Source organism: Pezoporus wallicus, unplaced genomic scaffold, assembly GCF_028554395.1.
Source record: "Pezoporus wallicus isolate ANWC-B61680 ecotype Strahan unplaced genomic scaffold, APGP_CSIRO_Pwel_v1 contig_13859, whole genome shotgun sequence".
Taxonomy (NCBI): domain Eukaryota; kingdom Metazoa; phylum Chordata; class Aves; order Psittaciformes; family Psittacidae; genus Pezoporus; species Pezoporus wallicus.
In genome coordinates, this window is record NW_026637614.1 from 105,194 (window position 1) to 128,359 (window position 23,166).

The window sequence follows — 23,166 nt, forward strand, 5'->3', positions numbered from 1 at the left end:
AGCCCTAAAAATTAGTTTGCTAAATTACATGGCAGCTACAAGATGAGGAAAAGAAAGGAGCATTATTTGCATGCCATGGGAGCAATAATCCTGTGATTACTACTAAAGCTTAAAGATGTTAAGTCTTGGTTCGTGCTGCAGTGCTGAGCTCTTAGAGGTGTAGAAGCACTGTGCCAGGAACAGACGGCTTGTGTGCAGTTGTAAAGGTAATACATGCTTTTGTGCCCTTGTGTAGAGTCCAGACAGTGATGAAGATAACCCATCCTTGCATTAAGAGGTGCACTCTGTAGTCCTTGCATCAGTGGGTAAGCTGCCATCCAGCCCCTCTGACAGCAAGCTAGGTCTGTGCATGTTCATCCTGCCCTTTCTCATCCCATCTCAGCTGCTCTGACACCTTGGCAGCGGAAGTCTGAATCATGCTTTAAGGGACCAACTCTTCCCATTGACTTTAGAAGGAGCCTGAGTAACCAAGGTCTTCACTGCTGAGCAGATGAAGTTCTGCCACGCAGAGCCTCAGGCAGCAGTCTACAACCTTGGAGCTAACCCTTCACCATCCATAGTGGATTCCATCTGTTCCTAACAGCTCAGCTTTTCCAAACACTGAGCTTAGAGATACAGATGCATCCCTGCCTGCCTTTTGCAGCGGGAGCTGCTTGGATTTTGAAAGGCACAGGGTCCTAATTCACATGGCAAATGTGACGTTGCACATGACTTGCACATGGCAGATATAAGGATGGGAGCAATTCTTCCATTCAGGTCACCCAACGAGCCCATGGAAAATGATGAGTTAGGATTTCCTGGGGCTTGGTCATGTGTCATGCTAAAAATAAATAAGAAAAAGACAAAAATTCCTTGTTCAAATGCAGCAAGTGCCCAGGACCTGCTCTGAATGCTTAAACTAGAGGGTAACAAAATATGTTCTGGATCAGCTCAGCTCCTCAGAGGTACTAAAGTAAATAGACAACCAAAATAACTTTGAAGGGTCTTGGCTTTAGTACCTATGACTGATTAATTAATTGCAATTTAAATAGTTATTCGGGTTGTTAACTATTTGGGCTGTTAACTTTGGGGCAACAGGCTCTCCTTTATTATCAGTGTGAACAGCAAAACCTGATTTTGCCTGTGACTGCAGGGTGCTAGTGGAGGAAAAGGAGAGAACAGGAAGCATTGCTTGGTACAAGTGGAAGCAGGCTATTTAAATGTGTTCAGAAAAGAGCCCAGAGAAAGAGGGTTGTGGAGCTCTGCTGTCACTTAAGATATAGGGAGATTTTCATGACCATGCCCAGAGTGGGACTGAGTCTGGGTCAAGAGGGAATACTCTTCTTTCACCCTTTGGGAGCACCTAGGATGTGGCAGATTGAGGGGAGTTCATTAGTCCACGAGGAAGAGGACGTAGATTTCAGTTTGGTTCCCAACAAGCATCTGCAGCACATTAGATATCCTCAGCAAAGCTCTGCAATTCCAGGACAGGAGGTAATGTAAAAAAGAACAAGAATCCAGTACAGGAGTGATATTAACAACTAGATGGTATGTAAGGCTTTAAACTACATTTAGATCATCTTTTTAAGCTACTTGACTTGTGCCATGTGAGTTGGAAACTTCTCTTTTGCTTTAGTCTGCAGAAATTCCACTGTGTCTCATAACCCCTCATTACAAGCACTTGGAAATATCTAGAAGGCGATTGGCACATTGTGTTTTCTCATGGATAAAACTCCCAAATCTGGGAACACCACGAGTCTCAGTCAAGCAGTAAACAGAAGAGACCTGTCATGGTCAGAAGTCCATGATCCAGCCATGGTCAGAAGACGATGGACAGGTCTCTCATTCCCCAGGAACCTTGGTGGAGTTGATTTCAGGCTCCCATTCCTCTCACCCTGACACGGGGAAACTCCTCGAGTCATTTTGAGTCAGTGTCTCTGCCTCCGATATTTTCCTGCCAGCCTGGTTACGTGGGTGATTCTCTGCTCTAGTTTTCAAGCAGAAGTTCTCACAAATTGATGAAGGAGGCTTTGGCACCTCCGCAGGAGGAAAAGAGAGAGAAGAAGAGAGGGAGAAGTACATGGAGGAGGAGGAGAAATGAAATGGGCTTTTGAAAACCATCAAGTTAGCATAGAAAACGGAGGCAGCTATTCTTTACTCAGGACTGAGTGGGGCACAGCTCAGTTTCCTGATGGTTTTAAAGCCACCCCATTAAAGATCTTGCTGGGTGGCCACAGATGTTCTGGGTTGCCTGTTGCTTAAGGGAAGTCCATTTTGCAGTTACAGTGTCAACCTGAAGGCTTGGAAAAGCAGAGTTCAGACTCTACCTTGGTTACAGGTTGGCCATGGAACAAGCTCCTTAGAGTTGGAGGTAATGATGGTGATAATAATAACAGTAATAGTAATAATAATAATGAAAATAATAATAGCGTATGCAAAGAAAATCATGACTACAAGACCTGCAAAGTCAATGAGGATGTGTTTCTTTTTCAGCCCAAGAATTTTTAGTCCTTAAGGTCTTAAATCATCACTTCTAGCTTTAAACATTTAACTGAAGTTCTAAGTTAAGAGCTCCTTCCCCCCCCCCCCCCCCCAGCCTTTCAGTATAGTCAGAAGAGGTAAAAATCAGCTCCTTTGCAATTCCAGTGCTTTCCTAAGGAAAGATTTGTTAGCTGAGGGTTTGGTTGCTTTCCTCACTAAATAGATTAGTACCCCTTAGCTGCCTAATACTTTTGGAGCTAATGCGAGGTACCTGCACACAACCTTAGCCTCACCATGGGCCCAGGTAACACATGTTGCCTTGAGTTTGTTGCAGACCTCAATTCCTAGGCATGCAGCTCTTGCAACTCAGCTCATGTCAGTGCTTGGTTTGTAAGCTTTGTATATCTGTATCTGTATATATATAAATATACACACAACCTTTTGGGAAGGGTCTTGGCATCTGGGAAATATAAACCCTGACACTGACAACTCTCTGGAACTGAAAGCACTCTGGGAACAATCTTCTAAAACCAGGCTTCCAGTTCTCTTAATCTTGGCCATCACCAGCTATTGAATCTGTAACAGGATAAAGGGCATGTTTGTTTCTAGCTCAGGACCAAGTCCTCATCAAGTTCATTGTGGTCACCCACCAAGATGGGAGAGCTTCTCTTTTCTCAGACCTTCTCAGTTGTGGCTGGCTGAGAAAGTGCCTTTTCCTGCCAGCCCTGTAAAGGTTCCTGCATCGGTGCATGAGAGGGGAAACAGTGACACAGCACAGCAAGGCAGCTGGAGCGTGGAGCTGCAGGCTAGGACCTTCCCAAAGATGTCTTTCTATGGGAGCAGGACCCGACATCAAGAGCCCATTCCCCTAGAAACGTGATGGATCAGTTTGTGCTGATGAGGAATCCAAGTGACACATGTGGGAATCTTGTACCAGCATCCCTGTGAGACCCTCGGCCACGAGTGGTGGTGTGGGACGTGAACCATGACTTCCCCAGGTGGGTCAAAAGTGTCCTCTTGGAGGAGACTGAACATAAATAAGGCAAAAAAAAAGTGAGACAGGAGGTTTCTCATTAAGGATCCATTCCCCTAGAAACGTGATGGATCAGTTTGTGCTGATGAGGAATCCAAGTGACACATGTGGGAATCTTGTACCAGCATCCCTGTGAGACCCTCGGCCACGAGTGGTGGTGTGGGACGTGAACCATGACTTCCCCAGGTGGGTCAAAAGTGTCCTCTTGGAGGAGACTGAACATAAATAAGGCAAAAAAAAAGTGAGACAGGAGGTTTCTCATTAAGGGCATCACCAGCAGAGAGAAAGAAATCACTGTCCCACTGTACCCAGTGCTTGTCAGGCCACATCTGGAACACTGTGTTCAGTTTTGGTCCCTGCTATACAAAAAAGATGTGGACAGGCTGGAGAGAGTGCAGAGAAGGGCCACAAAGATGATCCAAGGACTGGGAAACCATGTGAGGAAAGGCTGAGAGAGCTGAGTTTGTTCAGCCTAGAGAAAAGAAGGCTCAGGGCAGACTTTATCAGCATATTCCAGTATTTAAAGGGTGGCTACAAAGAAGATGGAGACTCCTTTTTTACAGGGAGTTGTGGAAAAGATGAGGGCTGATGGGCACAAGTCACTCCTGGGGAGATTCCAACTGGACACAAGAGGAAAATATTTTCCCAGTGAGAACAATCAGCCTCTGGAATAATCTCCCCAAGGAAGTGAATGATTCCCCAGCACTGGACACCTTTAAGGTTCTTCTGGACAGGGTGCTGGACCATCTGGTTTAGGTCATGCTTTGAAAGGAAAGGTTGGATCCTTGAGGTCCCTTCTAACCTGGTATTCCCTGATTCTGTGATGTCAGAAGGCGGTAAAACACCACAAACATCTCAACGCTTGCAAATATGCCTGTAGCCATCTGCAGCATTAATCCTCCAGCAGTGCTGGGAGATCTGTCCCATTCCAGGGCCGGCAGCTGTCTAGATAAATAGTTAAATGACAGCCTCGCTCTAGCCAAGTCAAGCACTGGTTGTGAATGTAGTAGGGAGTTTTCCTGAGGAATATGCAATAGAATCATTAGTTTAAATGAGCTTAGCTTTCAGGACTATCTATTCCCCTCTGTACCACATCAGTAAGGATGCTAACACACCCTTGTCCTCGTCCTCCACCTGTCTCGTGTACTCCAGGATCATGTTCAGTCCAGAAAGTCCCTCTCGAAATGCAGCCCTGGTACTTCACAAGATCCCCCATTCTCCTCTCACCTCCCCCAGGGACAGATTGCTTTCCCCTGCAGATGAACCTTTCCCTCGCTGCTGTTCAGGCTGGCTCCCTCTCTCAAGTGGGTGTGATCAGCCTGGAGCTGGTGGGCCCCCCCCGAGCTGAGGAGGTGGACAGCACTGACAGCGAGCAAGTCACTGTTCTCTATACGTGTTACTAGTTATTCCTATTCCCTGCTAGAGGGTTTCTGCTGTCATTCCTAGAGCCAAGACATCCCCTCCATGTCCACCTCCCCCATGGCAGCCACCCTTGCCAGCCCATTTTAATATCGTGGGGGACAGAAGAACAGTTGGGAAGGGGTGGAGAAAAGTCCAATGTAGAGTTGAAGAAAAGCTGAGCAAAATTATATTACTGGGTTTTTTTTTTGCTCTATGCTGGGTCTTTTCATGAAACTTCTGGCTTTGAATGACATTTTCCACAGGCTACTCTGAAAATCTGAGATACCTGAGTTAATATGAGAGCAGATTTGCTGCATATACACACAGCCTGCCCAGTGAGCATGCATATAACTGGGATTCAAGGCTGCATCAAAAGGAATGTGGCCAGCAGGTCAAAGGAGGGGATTCTCCCCCTCTACTGCACTCTGGGGAGAACCCCCCCCCCCTGCAGTCCTGGTCCAGCTCTGGGGCAACAACACGACAGGGACATGGAGCTGTTGGAGCGAGTCCAGAGGGGGCCATGGAGATGCTGCAAGGGCTGGAGCAGCTCTGCTCTGGAGCCAGGCTGAGAGAGCTGGGCTGAGGCAGCCTGGAGAAGAGAAGGCTCCTGAAGGGGAGACCTGAGAGCAGCTCCAGTGCCTAAAGGGGCTGCAGGAAACCTGGAGAGGGGCTTGGGACAAGGGCCTGTAGGGACAGGCCAAGGGCAATGGCTTGAACCTGCCCGAGGGGAGACTGAGATGAGCTCTTAGGCAGAAGCTCTTCCCTGTGAGGGTGCTGAGGCGCTGGCACAGGGTGCCCAGAGAAGCTGTGGCTGCCCCATCCCTGGCAGTGTTCAAGGCCAGGTTGGACACAGGGGCTTGGAGCAAGCTGCTCTAGTGGAAGGTGTCCCTGCCTGTGGCAGGAGGATGGAACTGGGTGAGCTTCAAGGTGCCTTCCAACCCAAACCATTCTATCATTTTATGAAATGTGGGTCACTGTGAATACAGAAAAGGAAGAATAAGGGCCTTAAGTCAATTCAGCTTGCTGGAGATGCATTTGTTGGCAATTCTATTTTGTCCCTGCTTCCATGTGATGGCCACTTCTCTTGCCAAAAGGAGCAACGGCACCAGAAGTATCCACAACCAGTAACAGGCACCACCAACCAACAATTGACCAGGAAAGTTTTCACTGTTTTAGGCAAGATCTCCATGGACAGATACATCAGGGTTATTAAACATGGCAGCAACAAGGCAACAGGCAGCTGAAGATGTCTCAGCACCTCTGGTTTTGGCATCTGGGATAACCAAAGGAAAGGTTGTTCCATAGCTCCCTATTTCAGAGGTTTTCTCACACCACCTTCTGCTGATTGACAGTCTGGTGGACTTGTGTCCATTTCATGTCACTGTCTGCTATGGTCATGGGCTGATGCCAGCCAGAGTCAGGCATGATAGTCCATTCTAAGTGAGACTAAGAATTTATAGACAATAACATCCTTTGTTGGTCTTCTCTTCCAATATCCTCTATGTCTGCTGTTGCTCTCCAGACCTTTCATCTTTGTCAAGGAGGGATGATAACATGGCAGTTTTCATGGCACGAATTAGTTTCTGGAAGCTGGTACAGCTGGATGCTTAAAGGTAAGCAAGCAGTATCCAAGGAGTTTGGGACTATAACCTCAAAAGCAAAGAGAATTACAAGAACTCCAAAAGTAGGTGAAAGCCTAGGTGGTTCCCTGGGTTTTGTGGCTTATACAAGACCTCAGCTTTTCGTTAAGGAAGATGATTAAGAAAGTTACTTAGGGAAGGGCAATAGAGAAGGCTTTGACTCATCATGACCAGTTAGTGATGCATATTAAACCCCGAGTATCCTCAGTGGGATCAGATACTGTGGCAACAGATAGCTGTGCAACAAAATGAGACACAGGGATGGGAAGGTGGTTCTCAGCCACTACATGTGGTAAAACCCCTTTTGTAGAAGACCCCCTACAAGACTTTTCTGGCACCAAGGACATGAAAGAGCTTGCTGAGAGATGCTGTATTTTGTTTGATAGAAACCTTTGAATTTACAGCTAGTGCACATCCTAAAACAGCTTAAATCCATTACTTATAATGCTGACTTCTAGCTCAACCATATATTCTTCATCCTTGGTGTTTATCTCCTCCATGACAGGCAAAGTGTTCCAAGATTTCCTCACCTTCATCTATCTCCCTCACGTTCATCTACTCTCCAAATGAACCCCAAAGTCCTTCTTGGCCATTTAAAATGGTTTGTATCAATGCTGACCTTCTGTAGTCTCGTACATCACCTCCAGTCCATCATCCTCTTTCCTGTGCTGTTTCCTCATTGTTTAAGTCATCTTTCATTGTTGTTCTGAGATGAGCTGTTCTTTTCTTTCTTAATGCTTCCCCCTCCCAATTTCCGATCCAGTTTGAGGTAAATTCACCTGAAAGTGATGGAAGTTCCTAAGGAACAGTCTTTCCTGAACACGGCTCTGACGCTGATGCCAGCATTATGAAGGCTGTGTTTTCCTGGATAGCATGACTGTTCGTCGGTTTTGCAAATAAAAGGAATTAGAAGAGAAAAGAGGACTTGAAAGGTGTGTGAGTAATACAGCATCATCTGCAGGGACACATGCAGGGATAACACATGAAAACAAGCTGAGAACACAGAGTACTTACACCTGCAAGTTAGCTTTCACCACACTTAGGGAAGGTAAACGTGTCATGTGGCACTGCTACAACTAGGGAAACTGAGGTGCAGCGATGCAGCTTGAACAGGTCATTCAGCTGGTTTGATGGGCAGCCTAAGCTAAGGCTGCTTATGCTTTGTTGTGGGTTGCAGCTCTCTGAATGATGCAATAAGGCTTAATTTAATTGCACAGTAGGGACTGTAGTGATAGAACAAGGGGGAATGGGTTCAAACTGAAACAGGAGAAGTTCAGGTTGGAGATAAGGAAGAAGTTCTCTACTGTGAGGATGCTGAGGTACTGGCACAGGGTGCCCAGAGAAGTTGTGAATGTTCCACCCCTGCAGTGTTCAAGGCCAGGTTGGACAGAGGCTTGGGTGACGTGGTCTGGGTGAGGTGTCCCTGCCCATGGCAGGGGGTTGGAACTGGATGGTCTTAAGGTCCTTTCCAACCCAAACCATTCTGTGATTCTCTGAACAGCATCAAAAAGGACACAGAGCAATTGGGTGTTCCAGTGCATTTGGACCATGATGCTCTCGACTTGGCCCTTCCTCACCTCACTGTTCTTACCCTCATTAACAGGCAACAACCCACTGAAACCTCTTCCCCTTCTTGCAACCAAATATGACCTAATATTGGCTCTAGTTCTTCTGTGGGTTGCCCTTGAGTCTGCTCCAGGACCACTCCTGGTTGACCACCAAAAGCAGCCTGCAACCCAAGGACTCTGCCACAGAGAAGCGATCTCCACTAGCACAGAGCTGGCATCCTTTCCACCCGCTGACTTTTCCCACCTCCAAAGAAAGCTGCAGCTCAGCGAGGGGAACAAACATACCATAGAAGGGAAGCGATCCCTGCCAAGCGCTGCAGAAATGGGACACAGATGGTGTCTTAAATGAGAACGGAAGTTTATTTGGGGGCTCTGCTCGTGACGTAGGGTTGCAGATCCTGCAGCAGATGACAGACACTGGGATTTCAGAGCGGGTGAGGAGGAGAATTTGAAGCATAAAGCTATTTGTCCATAAGGCTATTAGCTTCTCTGGGGGGGAAAAATGATGTAAAGAGAAAAGGTTGAACCCAATAAAGGGGTCTGTAAGAATGAGAATGTATTAACCTGCTTTTATTTAGACGTTGGTCGGGAGACTTGGTCAAGTGTGAGGCATCCCTGCCCATGGCAGGGGGTTGGAACTTGGTGATCTTAAGGTCCTTTCCAACCCAAACCATCCTATGATTCCATGATTCTATGATTCTGATAAGCAAATCTTAAGCCCAGATGTTTGTCAGCCCAGATGGTTGTGCTGATTGGCCAGATGGCCACTGCTTATGGAAGTGTATAGGCTGGCATTAGCTTTGCTTTTCCCTGCTTTAGACATACACTTTTATCTTTGTCTTCTACACACAGACTAGTTGGAAGGGTCCTACTATCTGGTCCATCTTCCTGCTGCAGCAGGACCACATCCAGGCAGCCTTTGAATGTTCCTAAGGATGGAGACTCCCCAAAGTCTCAGGGCAACCAGATGCCAGGTCTCTCATCCTATTCTCATTTGAGGATTGTTCCAGTCCCTTCATCATCTTCCTGGACTCTCTCCAGTACCTTCATGTCTCTCTTGTACTGAAATGCCCAGCAATGAGCACAAAAAGCTACAGGAAAACACTGCTGAAGCCCGGGATTGAACCAGGGACCTTTAGATCTTCAGTCTAACGCTCTCCCAGCTGAGCTACTTCAGCCCTTCTGGGGCACTGATTTTCACAATACCTGTTGCAATATAATTACCTTCCAGCCTGTTCAGACAAGCTCATTTGACATCAGCTGTGAGTCAAGTAAGAGATTTCACAGAACAGCACACAGACAAGCTGAGCTCAAAAAGCAATGGCCCAAGGCAACCAACACAGCCTCCCTGTCAATGTAAGTGGCCTCTTTATATATGTAAGACTTCATTAATAATGTGGCTCTGGAGGATGTAAAGAAGTGGAACAGGGAAATAGAACAGCTATTCCTGAAAGACTGACAGGAGACTACAGTTACTTTGGGACTGAAGAGGAGCTCTGTCACTCAAATCATTGCAAGGGAACTAAGCAGATGGAGGTATGTCTCCAGATGCAAAGCTACTGATGAGGAAGCGTGACTGTGAAGTGACAAGGGTGATGGAGGATGAAGGCAAATTCATTGTATGGTGGATTCAAGAAATGACTGTGAATGGGAAGAGGGTAAAAGGGGAAGTCAAACACAGACTGCTTTCTGTGCTTCTGGTGTTGAAGACAGTCTTGTCTCACTCCTCAGACCTTTCCTTTTAGCTCTGTTCCGGGTTTCAGACTTGGATACCAGTTGTGTTGACTAATGTGCTTCTCTTCCATAGGGTTTGACTCATCTGGGATGCCACAGCCATTCCTTGGTTCAGGGCGCATGCTGCTTATTGTAGAGTAGGGATCAGAACTGAGTGGAGCTGAGGTGTTTGCATCCCTCTCAATAAACCAAGTAATAGCATCAGAAATGCTGATTGAGTTTCCAAACTGGTCTGATTGATATATCCAAAATACAACCCCCCCCTCCTCAGGGATAGGTTTGGGTCTGCTGGTAAGAAGCAAGTGGGGCTCCTTGCTGTACCTAAAGACCAAGGTCCATATCATAAACCAGAGTTAAACTCGGGTTACACAGCAACTATGATCAGAGGACCAGCCAAGAACTTTAGCGTAGAACAGACATTTCTAATGTATTTTCACAGAGCCCACTGAAGAATCTGGAGTTATCCATGGGGCTTGGCTAATCCTTTCACATCAATCTGTCTCTCTCCAGCTAGGGAATGGAAGGCAGGCATATTCCTGTAGTGATATGGGAGATGTTTGCCCAGCCCACCAACTTATTCTGCAGATAATTCTCTACCAGGACCGATGATCTACCATCTTTCACCAGCTCCAAATTCACATCTCACCAGAATACATATGGGAAATGCACAGTAAGTTTTCTATGTCTGCTAAAAAAAAAAAAATCAGTAGTGAAAGGTGTCAAAAATACATTCAATCTGGGTTTGAACATTCAGCTTGACAGCAGCAGATATTTCCTCACAGAGATTTATTAGATAACAGTTCCTGGTATTTAGGGCTCCCAAACTAGGTTATGGAACCTCTTGCAAAATTCAGACATCAGGATTGTACCTTAAGTGGGTTTTCTTTCTGCAAAGCCACTTCGGCTACTGGACCCCAGTGGTGATCCTGCCCATGGCCACTCAGGAGCTGATCACACATACGTGGCTGAGGGTCTCTTGTTTTGTTAATGAGGTGGGAGCCTCTTTGCACAGTTGAACACTGTCACAGGGTTTCTGCTTTATGTCCATTTGCACTTACAAATTGTTTCATATATGTGACCTAGAAACATGCTAGATCCAGTCCTTGAAAGCTGTGGTGCTGAGAACAGGTGTACATAACAGATCCAGGGCATCACTGAAGACCATGACCACACGACTACTAACCCAAAACGTTTCTCTGTTGCATTCTGTGTCTGGTAGAGATGCTGATATGAGAGGAACCTAGGATATTACTTAGGGATTTTGAGCCACAGAAGAGTGTTTAGGTCTCAGACCTGAAGTGGAAATGAGCAATCCCATTTTACCTATCCTATTGACTCTCTCACCTTCATCTAGACCTCAGGATCTATAAGAAGAAGGTAGTTGGTGAATGGCCCTAGTAAGTCTTTCCAGTTATCCATGGAAGAGGATGAAGAAGAAATCTCCCCCTGCAAATCATCCACAAACTACAGCTGCATGTTCAGAGCACGTCTGGTTATATTTATCTACAGAAGATGCCTATAGGAGCAATTTCTTGAGCTTAGTGACTAAGGATCGTACAAACACAGCTTGGATCAGCCTGCAGAAACAGAAAGCTCTTTCTGGTATGTTTTTCCTCATTTGAATGCTGAAGGCAGTGAGAAAAAGGACTGCAAGTCAGTTGATTTATTAGATTATTATTGTAGGGGTCCATCATAAGTGTTTATTTGTATGTAAAGCTTCGTTTTGAAGAGTTACTAATGTCTGGACTGTGGACTTGCTCCAGGTTTATTTTTTTCTTTAAAGACTCTGTCTATTTGGAATCATCAGTGCCTCTGATTCTGTTGAAAGAGCATTGCTTTGCTCTTCCCTGAAGAGCTGTGACCTATCTAGTATTACCAGAACTGTTGAGGATAACCAGATTCTTAGAAGGCCACATGGGGACATTAGTCTAATAGGTAACAAAGACCTGCTGAACCTTGCAGGACTTTTTATCTGCAAAACTTAGCAGTTTGGAAAAGGTTCCTGGGCTGGGATTCATCTTACCTGAGTTCTCAAAGGGCAACAAGGCAAATCTTAAACCTGACCTAACTATTACAAACAGTCCATAGAAATCTCGGACACTGGTGTTGAGTTTCCAAATTGAATCTCTTCTCAAAATCCAAACAAATAGAACCAAATCAAACCAAACCAAAAACTGCACATGGACTCTGGAGGTCTTTATATAGCACCATGGATGTTATCAACACACGAGTTTGACAAGCTAAGCATCCTCTTTCTAGCTGAAGTTCATATATCCATCAAAACCAACACTGTTGCGAGTTACAACTCAGCTCTCTGTACCCACAGCAGAAATTATAATACCCAGTGACAATGAGAAAAGGAATTTTCCATCACTGATTTCAGCTGAAGCATTGGTTTTCCCTAGAAATTACCCTTGTGCGAGCACTCTGAGAATGGTGGTGTCACTACATGAGCATTTTGGTTTGCTGCCCACCAGCTGCTGGAAAGCTGCAGTCTGCATGAGCTGTCCTGAAGCATTTTATGTACCTCAGGGACCAGCTCAACAGCTTTTCTGCAGCTTTAATGAAGCCATAACAGTTTTTCACCCAAAAAAGCCAGGTTATGGAGTCACTCCATAGGGTTTTTCAGAATCTGTGTTATGCCCATTGCAAAGATAGGGTCCTGTCAGAAGGTTTCCTCCAAATGTACTTAGAACTAACAGCCCATCTCACTGAGCCTGCACAAACACCATTCATCTTTCAACTCCTCCTGAGCTTTTGAGGTGTGTGGGGTCTGTGCATTGGGATTTAGGTCTATCTGGCATGAGGGACTCGGAGCAGAGAAAGCAGTCTCAATGCCAGTGGTGCCATCTAACGGGAAAATTCCCAGGGAATTAATTTCCCGGAAGTGAAGTCCTTAATGGGAGTGTTGCTAGGTGACGTAGAGATGGGAATCAGGAGCTCTGATGTAAGTCTCTCTTCTCTGCTTGCTTTACGACCAACCCTCCGTCAGCCTATTCCCTTTTCCCCAGTCACATATGAGACCGCCCCAGAAAATGCATTCTGTTTCCTGCTTAAATCCACTCTCGGCAATCCCTGAAGCCACTGAAGCAGGGTTTTGGTTTTTTTTTTCACCTTCTTTGTGCTTAGAGTGTGTCTGGAGAGGAAATTATCCCAGATTTTTGGATTATGAAGAGCCAGGCACAAAGCACGAGGGAATGGGAGGCTGTGAGGAACCGGATTCTGTGGGTTCTCTCCTTAGTTCACACTTTGCAAATGAGAGGTGAGACAGGATCTCTGCATTGCAGCCTCCACACAGTATTGCAGCTCAGCAGTGTCTGGAAGCAGATTGTAGCTCTGCAAAAGAAGTGATAATGTCTTAAAGCAGTGCCTGACACAAGTTCCCACTTGGCAACCCCTGCAAGCCCTTCACATCATTAATAATCAGGAGAGTGGGCAGGAATGAGTAGTGAAGCCTGTCCTGGTGTCAAGGGATGACTTTATTCCCTGACTGTATTATTTTCCCAGCTCCTACACCTATTTCCTCATCACAGTCTTGCTCACTCCTGCTGCCTTTTGTTTGCAGGAGCATTACAGTGGTTAGAACAGGGTCTTGGTCTTTCTTCGATCTCATCTCAACTTTATCATCGATGAATCACGGGTTTTAAAGTGTCTCAGTCAGGCTTGCTTTATTTCTTTAGTTTCTCTGAGGCTGAAAAGGTATTTCCAAGATTCTTGCCCATTTCTTCCCGAGATAAAGACAAGTGCAAGGGTTGGCAGTTCTTACAGGTACCCAAAACCACCAAAGAAATGTATGTTATGTGATGCTGAAGCATTGTTTCAGCTGTTCGTGGGGAGACAGTGCAAGTGAGGGTATGGGGAGATCTGGTCCCACTTTCAGTGCCTCACTGAGCTGAAACATCACCACAGGCAAGGTGGCAGCTCACAAACCCCCTGTGCAATTTCATGGCTGAGACAGGGATTAATATTCAGGGCAAAAGGGAGAAACCTTCAATTAAGCAGGTTTGAATCATTAATCCTAGCAAGGAGCTAAGCTCTGCTGGTAATGATGACTCTGCAGCAGTGGCTGGTGCTGCTCAAAGCCTCTGGCAGAGATGGCCAGGCAGTGGTAATTGTCCTCAGAGCTTTTCCAGCAGCTTTTCATACCCAAGGTCAGGTTGGATGGGGCTTGGAGCAACCCGCTCCGATGGAAGATGTCCCTGCCTGTGGCAGGGGCTGGAACTGGATGAGCTTTAAGGTCCCTTCCAAACAAACCATTCTGTGATTCTATGATCTCTTACATTGAACCCAAGAGTTCCTGCACAGGGCTTTGGAGAAACACCCTGAGGAGCTAAGCAATAAAATGCTGAGCCCCAACATGCCTTGAAGGAGTGATCGTAAGGTGTGCAAGAGTCATGGGAAGGTGTGTCTGGCTCTCACTTTAGCTTCCTGGGCTCTTTTTATTAACGCTTCACTTTGTAGTGACTCCAGAATTATTCAGACCCCTACAAACAACACCACCTGAGGCATGGGAGTGAGGAGGCAGGATGGGTATCCAAGGACAACTAGATGGGACAAGTTCAAATCTCTTAATTGTCACACCAGTAACCTGCAGGCAGGATTTACCTTGATCAGCACTTTCCTCTGCCTCTCTCCTCTAGCCTGGGAGCTACGTGGTGTTGGGGAAGATGAACTGAGCATCTTCTATCTACACACTGCCTACAGACCTTGGTGGACCAGCTAACTTGAGAGGATGGATGTATGGCGATGTGGATAGGACTCTGCAAGCCAAGACAGGGACAGCCTGAGGAGCTGTGGGGGTTTTTTATCAGATGTTGGGATCATTAGCTGGAGTTTGAAGCAGGGACAACATGTGTTTTACTATCTGACCAAAACGCTGGCTGTTTAACCCTGTCTCTGTTAAAGTCCCCAAAGAGCACAGGAGCCACAACATATAAACACTGTCTCTCAAGTTAAGCTCCTCCAAGCACCTCTGCTAGTGGAAAGGAGGAGTCTGTGTCAGTGGAAACCATTTGTAAACCAATATTGCCTTTGCCTTAGTGCCCAGATGCTGTTCCTCTGCACCACTGCTGTTTCAGGCAGGATGATACCAGTGCACATCACATAGATCTGCTGCAATCACAACATTAGTCACTCACAGCAGGGTGAGTCTTATTTCTCTGCATCCCTGTCCTTCAATGTGAAGCTGTTCAGCCCACTTCCATCCATGGGGAGATCCTGCTGACACTCCTGTAGCTTAGACTTGTGTACTTTGATGTCCTCTGGCACACAGCCTACTCCTGATTTCACCCTTTGAGCTGTGTTCCCATCCAGAGATCACGCAAGCCATGCAGATGTGTGTTTACCATCTCAGAGCTGCGTTGCTAAACTCCTCTGCCTTTCCTGAGCTGAACATGAGTGTAGAGAAGGGGCTATTCCACAACCACAGCTTTAGTGCAACAACTCTTTCTCCCTCTCTGGATGCAGACTTTTGGGAGGGGACTCCTGCCTTTATAGTAGGAATCCATGATGTTCCAGATGGCTAAGCTGACAAATACGTTTTCAGGAGCCACTTTGGTATTTGCTGTGTTTTCCCCAGAACTGCTGAGCAGCAGCTCAGTAAAACAAGGGAAATAAAACAAAATGAATCCACTGGTTCCCCTGTACCTCAATTCCCCCATCAGCAAAAGGACCATCTCTCTGCTCTAGCAGGTGAGAGCTCTCAGACAGCTGAGATAGGAAAACACTCGGATCTAAGAAGCACTGTCAGCCCTCAGTCTGAGCAACAAGTGGCTTTTTAGCTATTCTCCATCCTCAAAAGCACCTTGAAAAAACATGTGCTCATAAGCACTGATGTTCTGAAACATCAATATCTTTTCCTGAACATCTCTTCCCAGCTCCCCTTACATTTAGCCTGTTAGCTGCAGTCTGCCCTGATTTTCAATCGCAGGAAAAACATTGGGCAATGAAAGAATAAAAGTAAAAGAACTGCTGCCCAGACACATAAAGAAGCTGAACTGGGATGGTTGGTGGCACAAGCTCATTTAATGGCTCTTTCAATGGTGTAAAGCCCACTCAGACTCATGCAGGAAACATCATGGGGTAAGTGACCGACCAAACAACAAAGCAAGAGAGAAAAAACACCAGGAGAACACAGGCCAGGAGCATCCTTTCCCCAGAAATGAGAGAACCCAATGGGTTTCTTTGGTGGAGCACCAGCTGGGAAGCTGGCATAGAAAACAGACTTGAGAACTTCAGTTCTCTTGGCTTATTATGCCGTATATTGCACCATGATGTGCAGTTGTTTGACTAGACTTAAATCACTCTAAACTACACAAATTACCTCCAGTAATCCTTCTTCTCTCCAAATGCTAACGCTTTCTTATTCCAAAACACAGCAATCTTACTATCTTCCATATAATTGTGCAACATATGTAGCTCATCACTGCCTCTTAAATAAATAGGAGTTATGTTCCACAGTATGAACCTAAGTCACACATAATTTTCTCTGTCTTCAATTGCTTTAAATAGAAAGGCAGTTAGAAATGACTGGAGGGTAAATCTGTGCTTAAATGTAGAGGGTTTGGGACCAAAAAAAAAAAAGAACAATTTCCGAATCTGAATGTTAATTTTTATCACAGTCCCTGGAACTGGAAAGAACAAGGTATATATTGTTTGGTTATGCTATTGCTCTGTAAATCAGATCCAGCTCCACAAACAGCCCTTGTGCGGGGGCTGTTTCAGAGGTCTCTTAAGGGATCAGCCCTTATCCAAAACATGGGCAAAAGCTACATGGTGAGTGAGGGTGGATGTGAGTATGTAGGCAATGGACATCACCAAGATGAGGGGTATACTGGTTATACTTGGCTTCCTTCAGCTCAGAAGGAAAGCAGAGCCACCACAAAGTCCACCTAAGCCTATAGAAGGGTCCTGCAAAGCTCCAGAGTAAGCATGTTGAGACAGGGGATAGAGCCAAGTTGAATGGGGCTCTGAGGTTCTCCTTCAGGAACCCTGGAGGACTTCAGCTTGCCTATCTGAATCTGGTTCACCATTATTAAACACCCATTCATCATGTCAAGCTTTAAACCATTGCTTTATCTTGATGCCAGAGATGGCCAAGGAATAGATTTGGGGTCAAAGCTATTTCATGAGCTTTCCAAGGAGATCTCCCCTGGTGGGACCCTTACTTCACAGTCAGCTATGGGCTAATGCAATGGTTTCTTGGCAATCAAATCCATTTAGTCCATGGCTTCAAAAGGAAGGACCTCAGTTAAGTGCAGAAAATGCTCTACCCTTGCCTAAGTGATTCCTTCAAGAGTTTTCTGACCAGTGATCTAGCTTTGTGGACAAGGAGTCAACCCTTGGAAGTTGTGAGTGATACTGGCCTCCAGCAACTGTGTTCAATGAGAAGATCAGGCTGGAGGATATTCCAGGAGAACATGGACTGGATCAAGCCCTGCAGAGAGCATAAGCCTGGCAAAGACCCTTAGTGGATCCAGCTCCCCACCATCATTTTGGACAGTGAAACATGGGAATAACTGAACTTTTCTTTCACTAGGGTGTTAGAAGGGCATTGCTTTAAAGCTAGGGAGAGCCACAAGCAGTAAACAAGATAATGACACTAATAATCCAGCCCCAATTGATTTACCATGGCTAATGCATCCAGCGTGAAATGGACCTGAGTGACAACTGAGTTTGATGGGAAGATTGACAGGTTAAGGCATAAAAGCACTGACCCAAAGGGACTCATGGTATATTATCTGTGTGGCAGGACTGACATTGGCGGTGTTGTCTGGGATCAAACATCTGGAGGCAAAGAAGCCTTGTTCTTCCCTTTACCTTTATATTTCTCAAGTTGACATGTTACTACTTTCTAGTACCAATAAACCCTATGGATGGGCTGGATGTGAGGATGCAAAGTAAGAATGTGCATAGCACATCCCTGCTTCAAGTGAGTTTTTCCTTCCACCTTTCCCCTTCTCCATCTCCCGGTTTCTCCTGCAGACACCAAACTTGCAACCTTCATCAGGAAATGGGGGAAAACCCCATAAAGTATTGTTCTAACCACAAAATAACTGCGCTGTGGCTTTCAAAACGTGTCTTTCCCCCCCCCAGGTGGGAAAAGACAGAGAGAAAACCTGTAAACAGAAAATAGCACAGCATCTCCCACTCACCAAAGCTGCTGCCTCTCCCTCCGAAGGCAGCACACAGATGAGTCACGACTAAAAGCATCTCTCTGCCAGCGGGGCCGGGGCTCTGTCTTTGCCCACCGTCCTTCCCCCGCAGAGCAGGTGGGTTGTGCGGTTCCCCCAGGCACTGCCTGTGAGTCAGGAAACCCCGAGGAGTTAGAAATGTCCCCATGTATGGGGTAAAGCCACCTGCCGGCTTCTGCTCATCTGGCATGCAAAGGATATCTTATCCCAGCAGGGTTTTAGAGAGGTGAAACATGGGCAAGAAGCTCCAATCAGTCTCCCTGTGGCTCTGGGAAGTCTGTGATACAGAGTCCTTTTGGGGGTGCTTGCTCAGACAGAAAAGAAGGCGCCAGGGAGACCTTAGAGCAGCCTTACAGTAACTAAAGGGGCTAGGAGAAACCTGGAGAGGAGCTTTTAACAGAAGCATGTAGGAACAGGACAAGGGGTGATGGGTTCAAACTGAAACAAGGGAGACTTAAGTTGAATACAAGGAAAAGTTCTTCCCTGTAGAGGATGCTGAGGCACTGGCACAGGGTGTCCAGAGAAGCTGTGGCTGCCCCATCCCTGGCAGTGTTCAAGGCCAGGTTGGACACAGGGGCTTGGAGCACCCTGCTCTAGTGGAAGGTGTCCCTGCCTGTGGCAGGAGTTGGAACTGGATGAGCTTTAAGGTCTCTTCCAACCCAAACCAGTCTGACTCTATGATACTGTGCCAAAAACCTGAGCCACCTGAGGTCGGTAGGAAGGTGGTCAGACCTCCTGATACATCGACAGTTTTTCCCTATATAGAAGTTATTTCAGGATCAGTGGTCAACCCAAGAGCAGTGTGAGGGGGAGATTTCAGGGCTTTAGCTACAGGCCAACATTGCTGAGAACTATTACGCAAATAGAGCTAAATCTGTGAACAATCTTTGTCCATCACCATTTGTCCCTGGTTTATTTGTGCCTACACTAATCCCTATGGCTCTGACTGAGAGCTGTCCCCATTGAAATGCCTTAGAACGGCAAAGGGTTGTTTTGTGTCACATAGCAATTCAGACTGTCACCCCTTCTCTAAAAGAAAGGAAAATATTTGGACTGAGGGTTTCCATATCTAGAAAAAGGAGTGTAAATATAGGGTTATGAAGAAAAGGGTTTCTTTATAATTTAATATATATGAAATTGGGGAGGGGTGGGGGATGGAATATTTGGTCCTCAGTCTAAATTTGCAAATTATTTCAGCACCAAACCTTATATTTCTATATATAACCCTGTATTCCTGTTAGCAAAGTATTTTGCCCTAGATTAAAGGGTGAACTTCAGTTGTAACCCCAATAAATGTCCTCCTGATGGCTAACAGGACCGAGCCGAGGGAAGAAATACCCCCTCCCCAAACTCACACTAACTGCAAAGCTGTGTGTGTATTACATTGTAAAGTTATTCCAAACATAGAATCATAGAATCATGGAATGGTTTGAGTTGGAAAGGACCTTAAAGCTCCCTCAGTTCCAACCCCTTGCTGTGGGTAGGGGCACCTTTCACTAGACCACGTTGCTCAAAGCTATATCCATCCTCGACTTGAACACTGCTAGGGATGGGTCAGCCACAACTTCACATGCAACTACTGATCACCCAGAAACAGCCAGAGGGGATGGATAAATAAAGGGGAAAAAGGATGTTATTGAAAAGTTTCGGAAACAAGCAAACTGTTTTTGCTGAGTCTTTCCCCATCTGCTCCTCTCTGCAGTGGGAACTGCATTCGCTGTTGTGTTTCGTTCTGTTCTCAGAGTCTTAAGTAACAGGCCCCAACTAACTGCAGAATTTTGCCTTCCTGTTTTTTTTTAGCCCACCTTTTAAGCTGTGTTCTTTAACACCTCTCCAAGATGTAGAAAGCCCCTAATTTTTCCACCATCCTAATGCAATCAAAAGTGATTGGCAGGGGGTAGTTTTGTCCATTAAGGCTCTCAGAGCCAGAAGACTTGTCAGCTCCTATCGACAACAACTATATCTCCCCTGGATGGCAAAGCATAAGAGTGAAACACATAAAACCTGAACAACTCTACTTGGGATTTCAGGCCTCATCCTCAGCAGGGTGCTGTTTCTGCAGCTCTGGGAACGACCCAGCATACCCAGTGAGGATGCTGTGGATTCTATGGAGCATTCACCATTCACTCTGGGTGGCATGGGCAGTACAAGTCCACTCTCTCCCTTCAGCAACACAGAAATAGCAACCTCCTGCTGACTCAGCCTGTGAGAAAGGGACTGGGCTTTCAACTGAGAGCGTTCTCCTCCCTAAAATGGCAGGCTACAGGCTGTTATCTAATGACACATAGGGATTATAAAAAAACAACCTTCTGTTGTTGAAGTGCCTGAATCTGAAAAATGCCAGCCAAGTATTGTATGTAGAGAGAGATACTGTTGCACATGCTTAGAGGCAGCATTTTATTTTATAGCTAAAATAAAACTCAGTTTTTTTTCATGAAACACACAATTATCTGTAAATCTGTGGACAGATTTGTGGAGAGATGATATTTTCCCAGTAGCAGGGGGAGTCTCTTGTTGGCTGTCATGCAGGACATGCCAGCACATCTCTGTATCGCACTCACTGTGACAATGTGAAAACTAATTGGGATAATACCCACATGCATCTCCTGGGCTTCCCCCAGGAGAAGACGCAGCCCACGCGATGGTGTAGGTGGGTACATGAGATGTAGGTCATGGCACACTGCTTTGCTGTGCGAGGGCAACCTTCCTGGTGGGTGACTGACAAGTGTTTCCCTCTGCAGCTGGAGCAAGTCTAACAGACACCGTTATCTCCGAGGTTGTTTAGTTATACCCGGTGTGTTAGGACAAGAAACAAGAGGTGAGTCTGTAAACCTCAGAACTGGGTAGTAAATTAGGGCATAGATTCCTTCCAGTTCTCACCTACATGGTTTCTTCAGCTCATTCTGGGACGTGTATGATTCCCAGCATGCCAAGAGCCTCAATCATGATGGGGAAGGTCTTTCCCATAGGTAAGTGCATTGCTGGTTCATTTGGAAAGGCACTAATGCAACTGGAAACCTGCAGGTGGATTTTGGTTATAGATCAATGGTGAAATTCAGCTCCTGTAGAAGACACCCAGGTGTGACAGATGCCTGCTTAGAAAGCAACTTTAAGCCTCATAGAGGATTTCCATTAGCAATGATCTTGTTGGTCATTTTACTCCTAAGAGTACGACTGTCCAGATACAAAAAGACAACAGGGAAATAAGTTATGGCCTTCCCTAAAGATAGAAATGTGGCCCCTGCTCCCCATTTCTTCCTTTTGCTATGCAGGCTGGATGCAAACTAAGGCAGGACAGAGGTGGGTGAAATCCTGCCCAGCCTGAGAAGTTCCAGCTGCGTGTCACAAACCCCTGCCAAGTCCAAAGTGCTTTAAACACTAGACCAGAGGGTAATGTCTGCAATGTCCCATCATTGTCATTTGTCTGCTAGCCTGGCTATAAAACCAAGGATAAGCAAATGCTTGAAATAACCATCTGCACTTATGCACCTTTGATTCTCTTGTCTGCCACAGTTGACTGAGCCCAGATACTGAACTGTTGCACATACAACAATAAAGTCCTTAAAAATAAGAGTTCATTGCTGAATGAGAAGCTTTCAGGATTTATAGGTCAGGGAGGAGGGAAGGAAGGAAGGAAGGAAGGAAGGAAGGAAGGAAGGAAGGAAGGAAGGAAGGAAGGAAGGAAGGAAGGAAGGAAGGAAGGAAGGAAGGAAGGAAGGAAGGAAGGAAGGAAGGAAGGAAGGAAGGAAGGAAGGAAGGAAGGAAGGAAGGAAGGAAGGAAGGAAGGGAAGGAAGGAAGGAAGGAAGGAAGGAAGGAAGGAAGGAAGGAAGGAAGGAAGGAAGGAAGGAAGGAAGGAAGGAAGGAAGGAAAGGAAAGGAGTGATCTGGTTGTCCAAGTTCAAGTGTTTCTGGAAATAATTATAAACCTAGCAACTCCTCCATTTTGGACAACAAAGTTTTAACCATTGAGCTACTGCCTTTGACGGGAAAGAGCTGGCACTTAGATGTAAATGCTGGTCAGCTTGGATTCCATTGCTAGGAAAGTATTGATCATCCCACAGAGCCAGTTCTCTCTGCTGAATTAAAAGAGAGTCCCCATAATCAGCACAGAATAAATGCCATGTAGTTGGATGGCTTCACATAGACAATGAATCCTTCCCATTGAAGAGTGTTTTAAATATACCTCTCCCCTTGATGTTAGTGATGCAGAGACACTTTTACCACCACCACCTTTACTTACAGTTGTACAGCTTCTGCCAGGCACATGCCAGCAAATAACTGCTGTGACTGCCTTCCTTCTCTGTTACAGGACAGAAGTCTGGTGCTATAAGGTTGCCTTAAAAGTCCAGACACATTTTAGGGCACAAGAATTGTAGGTGCCAGTCCTGTTTCTGGAGAAGTCCTCTTTGTCCAGAGGAGGAATTAGAAACCTATCAGTAAACAGCAATCAACAGCCATTATTTCAGAACCATATTCCTCCTGGGGTTTATAAAAGGAGAGTTCCAGGAGTTTAACAAGGAAACTTGGAAGCTGTTTCTTTAACTTGAAATGTCCTTCCTGCTTGGTTTGGGCAGTGGATTGAGTCCGTTCTGTTTAGTGCAATCAACTGCTAATCAGATGACAGAATTTGTATTAAAGCTGGAACAGCAGATAATTTACATTTAGAAGATGCTCCAAATGATCCTTCTTTGACTAACTCAATTGACACAGAGCTAAGGGCACATTTAACTAGAAGGGCGCCGTATGGAAGACAACTAGCTGCAAAAGCCAGATTTAAACTGCGGATTTTAGTTGTAGTGAATTGGAGTACAGACTGTTTATTCATGGGTTTAATGCTGGAGTTCACAACGGTATAGCCAACATGCTATTGGGAGTTGAGCCATCTGGCTTTAATGTGAATCACGGAGATCTTTAAGGGTTACATCATATCTCTGGACTGTAGCTTGATCCTCGGGACACTATGTATGTGTAAATTACAGGCCTATCTATCCTTTTATCTCCATCTTCTACCTTCAGTTCTTGCAGAGCAGAAACTGAGTTCCCGTTTATGCCTCCCCAGATGAAGAGACTCATAATTAAAAGATCAAATTCAGTAGAGAAATGACTGAGCAAAGAACATGTTGCAGCAAGATTTCTTA

General features: G+C 45.7%; 1 long non-coding RNA gene and 1 other non-coding gene across 2 annotated transcripts in view; one reads left to right on the plus strand and one right to left on the minus strand.

Annotated features, from left to right (window-relative positions):
• The window catches only part of LOC130597804 (uncharacterized), a 40,147-nt gene that overhangs the window by 12,251 nt on the left and 4,730 nt on the right, over positions 1-23,166 (plus strand). The window lies entirely within an intron of this gene.
• On the minus strand, positions 9,208-9,280 carry TRNAF-GAA (transfer RNA phenylalanine (anticodon GAA)). The gene has a single exon. It is a non-coding gene; the product is annotated as a tRNA-Phe (tRNA).